Source organism: Megalops cyprinoides, chromosome 2 (assembly GCF_013368585.1).
Source record: "Megalops cyprinoides isolate fMegCyp1 chromosome 2, fMegCyp1.pri, whole genome shotgun sequence".
NCBI lineage: Eukaryota > Metazoa > Chordata > Actinopteri > Elopiformes > Megalopidae > Megalops > Megalops cyprinoides.
Window position 1 is genome coordinate 68,475,522 of NC_050584.1, and position 6,397 is coordinate 68,481,918.

The following is a 6,397-nucleotide window of genomic DNA, read 5'->3' on the forward strand; positions in this document are numbered from 1 at the left end:
GCCCCCACTCCCTCTACATCTACCCCCTCCCACACTCTGCCCCCACTCCCTCTACATTTACCCCCTCCCACACTCTGCCCCCACTCCCTCTACATTCACCCTTTCTTACATTGTCCAAAACACAGAGAAATGAATGCCACCCAGCCAGTTTTTTGTGTAATAGCAATTAGTTTCCTCCTTGCACTTGCAATCATAACTGCAACATTAGGCTTGGAGTGAAAAAATGTGATTACTGATTTAAACAATTGCACCATGGCACAGTATCTCAAAATAAACAAAAAACATAACAAACCCCAAAAGACTCAGAACCCCTCATCTGCTGGTTCTCCTGACTCTGATTTTTACTCCTTATTCTCTCTCATCATTTAGAAGCCTTCGCAGTTGGCTCAATATTTCCTGGAGTGAAATTACAATATCTACTATTGCCTGGGCTTATAGTGAACCTAGCAGCAGTTTGATCAGACTTTCTCATGTCTTCATTGAGTAGTAACACAGGTAACTGCAGCACTGACCCTAAACGCCCTTCCTCATCTACACCCACTTCACTTCATACTACATGGACTGTACTCACCTGTGCACAGGTACTTACTGGTCTGACTTCACTTCACATTATACAGACTGTAGGCTACTCAGCTGTACACAGGTCCAAAAATGGCCAAATTTGTTGATTCTTCTACCCCCTGGCTGTAGTTGGCACTGATGCTATCAGAGGCGCGATAGGGACTGGATCTCGTTACTCTGAATGTTATATTTAATGTGAAGAATGGAATGTGATCTGGCCAGTTACCACAGATTACCTTCCCTAGAATCAACCATCGTGACCATGATGGTTTCATTTATTTGTTTCCTGAGTATTAGTAAATCATACCTTTATAAAGATGTCATTTTAATGTCTGGAATATCAACTGGCCCATTGTTACTGATTGCATTTCCTACAAAAGTGAATTTATTTTACAGCCTTGTTTTTTGGTATTTATATTTTAATAGCATACTTTTTAATTATGGCAATGGCTTTAAAAATATTTCATAATTTCACTTTCTTAGGCGTTTAAATTTAGACTCGCAGATTTTTAGTTGATATTAAGCTAAAATCAAAGACACATCATTCTCAATCACATTAACATTCTATTAAAATATCAAAAAGAAAATGAAGGATTGTATTCAGAATGATAAGTCTTTTACGTTGGCCTTTGACCTTTGAAAGCACGGATACATGGTAGGCTTTCTGGTTAGAATGTTCAGAACATTCTAATAACATTGATGACCTCTTAAAAAAATATGCACCGTTGGAGATGAATCACTTCAACCACACGTTAGACAAATGTGAACAGTTTTAGGGGCATCATATCTTAAGTGTTTTTTTTTTAGTTTACTTTTTTTAGGGAGGCATGGCAGTCATGTTTAATGCACACTAGATATTCAGAACTGTTTTTTTGCTTATTTAACTCTTTCCAAGGGCATCTCTTTTTATTCTTTTCCTGGTCTGTCTTCAGCCTCTGAACAACATTTCAGGATCTCCAGTGTGATCGTGAGGAATGGCTCTTTACCAAAAGATTTCATCATTATGGCAACAACAACCATCACATCCTTTACCTTCCAGCTGACCCCACAGAATGGGTTTATGTCCCTCCAGTATATCGCTGTCATGCTAATAAGTAAATAGAATGTAAAACATTACCCTCCATCATAGGATGATATGAATATATAATCTAAGTGAGCATATGGCATACAGGGCATTACTGAACATATTTCATAATTTTGGTACTGGAAGGAGCATAGTGACCTTCCTCATATCAAAATATTAACATCTGAGAAGAGTGTTCACATCTTTAGCAAGCAGTTTCTGTGTCTCTGAGCATTACATTACTGGCATTTAGCAGATCCTTTAATCCAGAGCGATTTACATCAACAGGATTTTATTTGTTTTTTTAACAATGTTATCCATTTATACAGCTGGATATTTACTGAGGCTGTTGTGGGTTAAGTACTTTGCCCAAGGGCACAGCAGCAGTGCTCCAGCGGGGAATCAAACCGGCAACCTCTCAGTTCCAAGTCCCGCGTCTTACCCACTATGCTACACTGCCACCCCTGTACTCACTGCACAGTATGCAGAGTGTGCAAAGAAAACTGTTGAATAGTTAGTTTGATCAGGCTGTTGGTTTGTCACTATAATGAATAAGGTCCTATGATGACTAACCAGCCTCAAACAGACTTTTCTCTGTGCTATGAAAGTGGACTTTGCAAAGCTTTTTAAGCTTATTATGAGAGTTCAGCGTTATCAAGAAAGAGATTGTCAGCTTCCGAGTGGCTCAGTCGGTAAAAGTATTCATTCCGAGTGTAGGCCCGGGTTCCAACCTGACCATGTCACGAGCCGACAGTGACAGGGAGCTCACAGGCGGAACACATTAGCTTCGTTCCGCCAGGGATAGGGGTGGGTACGTCCCATTAGCAACAGCGACCCCTGCTGGTTGATCAGGCGCAAAGCTGCATATGAAATGTCTTCCTCCGACTCATCTCTGTGCTAGCTTAGCTTGTGGACCGCGGGGCAAAAAGAAGCAGTGGCTGACATCCCGTGTCTCGGAGGAGGGCACGTGCTTGTCCACGCTCTCCCGGATTGACAGTGGGGGTTGTGCAACGGGACCGAACATCGATGATGACAAATTGGACATTCCAGAATTCGGGGAATGGGCCATTCCAAATTGGGGAGAAAATGGGAAAAAAAGAGATTGCCTTGTAGACCTTCTGTGGTTATAAAAACACAGGTCCCTGTCTGCTTGATGTCCACAGTGTTTTATTTACCTTTTAGTCAATTACTGAAACTTTAATCCAGTGCATCACAAAGAGCATCAAAGTGTAGCTCATAAAGTCATAGGAACAGTGGTACATGCTGAACAGAAGCGATCACATCCTAACACACATCCTAACACGCATCCTAACACACAACCTAACACACATCCTAACACGCATCCTTATGCATCCTAACACGCATCCTAACACGCATCCTAACACGCATCCTAACACGCATTCCAAACACGCATCCTAACACACAACCTAACACGCATTCCAAACACGCATCCTAACACGCATCCTAACACGCATCCTAACACGCATCCAAACACGCATCCAAACACGCATCCTAACACGCATTCCAAACACGCATCCTAACACGCATCCTAACACGCATCCTAACACGCATCCTAACACGCATCCAAACACGCATCCTAACACGCATCCTAACACGCATCCAAACACGCATCCAAACACGCATCCTAACACGCATCCAAACACGCATCCTAACACGCATCCTAACACGCATCCTAACACGCATCCTAACGACGCAGTCTGGATCCTGATGTTTTAAACATTTGTCTGTTGGTCATATTTTTGACTGTCTGTGTCATGTTTTGCCTCCACAAGGTGGAGTTGCACCATAAAATATTCTGAAAAGGCTATTCCACAATATTGCTCAACATCCTAAGGTGATCTAAAAGGAGCAAGAGCTTCATTTATCAAACATTTGCATGCATATGCCTTATGCTATAGTCATCGTAGCACAGCGGTTTGTCCCTACTGAAGCTGGCAGGGAAATCTCACCCCTCAAAAATGCGAGAGCTGGCATATGCCCTGCATAACTCCCTGCCCTGCCCCTTCCTGTACCCTCCTGCAGCATACTTTCAGTTCACCCAAAGCCTGAGAAACGGGTTTCTACACTGGCTATTTTTCCACAGAATCCACGTTTCCTCTTTATACATGTTTGGCACTTGAAACATTCATTGGAACATTAGACTGAAAGTAAACTGAAGGTGAGCAAGGTATGTTATTTACTCCTGCCTTCTTTGTCTTCTTACTTTATTGTGTGGTACTAATGTTTATCATGTATTAGAGTATAAATATGCATCACTGACTTACTGCTGTGGAGTTTGGCTATTTTGGCTGTCACATATGCAGCCCCTCCTGCAGTGGTGTGCTAATTTCCACCCATTGCAATTCTTGTGTTTCCCGTCCGCAGCTCCCCTTTACGAAAGATCCCGTTTGTGATTGATTGCTCATCCTCTGTGAATGTGGCTGATTGGCTGGCTGTGATTGGCTGCTGCCCAGTGCTAGACTGATTAAGAATCCTGCAGGGCCTTAGCTCAGAGGCTCCATGTCTTCATTCTGAATGGCTTTAGCACTAGAGGACCACCAGGAATAGGAGGGGAGCAGGCGTTTTCTGGGTGTCAGGGAGGGGATGAGGTGGCAGGGAAAGGTGGATATTACTCTTCTATTTAGCAAGAGTGAAGTCCCATATCAAAGCAACTATTGCTAGGTGGGAAAGACAGAGGCTAAAGGAAAACCTTTGTATACAACCCAAAAAAACCTGCAACAGGTAGAAGGGATGTGGGCATAAGAGCGTCAGTTTTGTTGAGGTTTGTTAAAGAGAAGGGGGTGTGCTTCCTTCCTCCTCATTCAGACCCTGCTGCACGGTGCATTAGTTTGCCCAAAACCTGAGGGAAAGAATGCCATCCAGCTGGTAACTTTTCCAGAGAGTCCACCAGCTGTTGTGCCCCCTCGTGTTTAGTAGTATTGATATGTTCAATGCCATTAACGAAAACATTACACTTGGACTGATGAATATGCTGAATATAAACAAGGCTCATTACCTGAATCTGTTAGGGCGATTTTTTTTTTTTTTACCATTAAAATAACCTTATTAAAACATAGGATCTTGACTCGTAATCCCTCACCAGCAGTTTCTCCTGCCTGAGTTTTACTCCTAACTCATTCCTCTCTATTTATAGGTTTTTGCTCAGCTGAAGCCTTCAGGGCTGGTCCAGTATTTACCTCAGTGAATATCCAGTATCTGCTATTGCTTGTGTTTATGGAGGAGCCAGCAGTGGTTTGATCAGTGTCTTCCCTTGTCATATCCATTGCAGTTTTATTCATTTCTCAGTTTAATGTCGTCCTGGCCTATTCCTGATTACCTCTTCTTTATTTAGCATGCATATGTTACTGTGTATTTTTAGCTCTGGTAAAACTTTATAACATTCTTAGGCTTTAAATGACATGGTGTACACATAACTGCACCCAATAGTTTAAAATATAATATTCCAAGAGAAGCTATTGACTTCATGGTTTGTGTTCTTTTGAGTTGAGACTTTGAGACCACTAAAAGGTTTCAGATCAGTGGTGTCGTTAGGTCCGATCATTCAGGGCTATAGCCCCGAATATTTTCGCCCTGAAAAGGAGGTGCTTATAGAAAAATGAGACTGTGGAACTTGACTTGCAGCTTTCAAAGGTGTGGTATTTATTATAAAGGTAGATATAACCTCCACAACCTACTAATGCTGATTTCCCTTCAATAAAAGAGACAAGCCCCAGGCAAACTTGACTTAGCCTCTGATCTTTTCAATAACTAGAATCGCCCCTGATTCAGATGAAACAACTCATTGTGGTGTGGAGCATAAGAGAGTAAATTTACTTCGGATCCACTTGAACCCCAACAGGAACTCCGTTATGGCTGGAGGTCCAGCTCGGAAATATAGCAGTGCTCGGTGCCAGCATGGGGTTGTTTTTAGGGAATTTATGTCCAGAAGGCTGTGGGTTTGAGTACAAGACAGGGCAGTGCTGTTGTCTTGGGAAAGAAGTTTACTCTGAATAAATTCAGTAAACATTCAACAATATGTCAGTATTGTTGCATAAATAAACCAACATTTCAAATATGGCTGTGTTGCAGGGTGTTTATGGGGTGCCAGAGAAAGAGTCTATAGTGGAGAAACAGACTCGATTTATTATAATATGACCTAATTAGAAAGTTTCTATTGTATATGGATGGTAAGCAGAAGTACTATATATCCAGGAGTAGGTTCTACCAACAATTTCTAAAATTTAATTGAAATTTAAGCAAATCTTTTTTTCCACATGATGAATGCTAACAAAAAAAAGTAAATAAATACAAAATTAAATTCAAGTCATTGCATTTGTGTCCCATTTAACCACTCACCTTCACCTAAAACTAGAAGTTTCATTTATTAGTAATTGGCTTTTAAAAATGTCCGTTTTAGTTTGTTTTTAGTGAATGTTGAGCTTTGTGTTCATGTGAGTTAACTTTTGATGCAAAATTCAGAACCACCACGTCCATTTCCAAACGCTGGTGAGACGCACAAAGCCATTTACAGAGGAGAAATGGCACATACAGTACACTGAAACGATACGTTCACTGGTGAAATGCACAACATTTCAATGCACAGATCCAGCAAGTGCTTCTGTTTCAGGAGCAAATTTACAATGTCAACCCCTCTATGTCAAAAGGCTACCATCTCTATGCCCGTAGATTTAAGCATAGATAGAATGATTTGCTTCAAGTGTTCGGCTGTCGGAGAGTTTTTGACTCTTCAGGTACATATTTTTACTAAAGAAT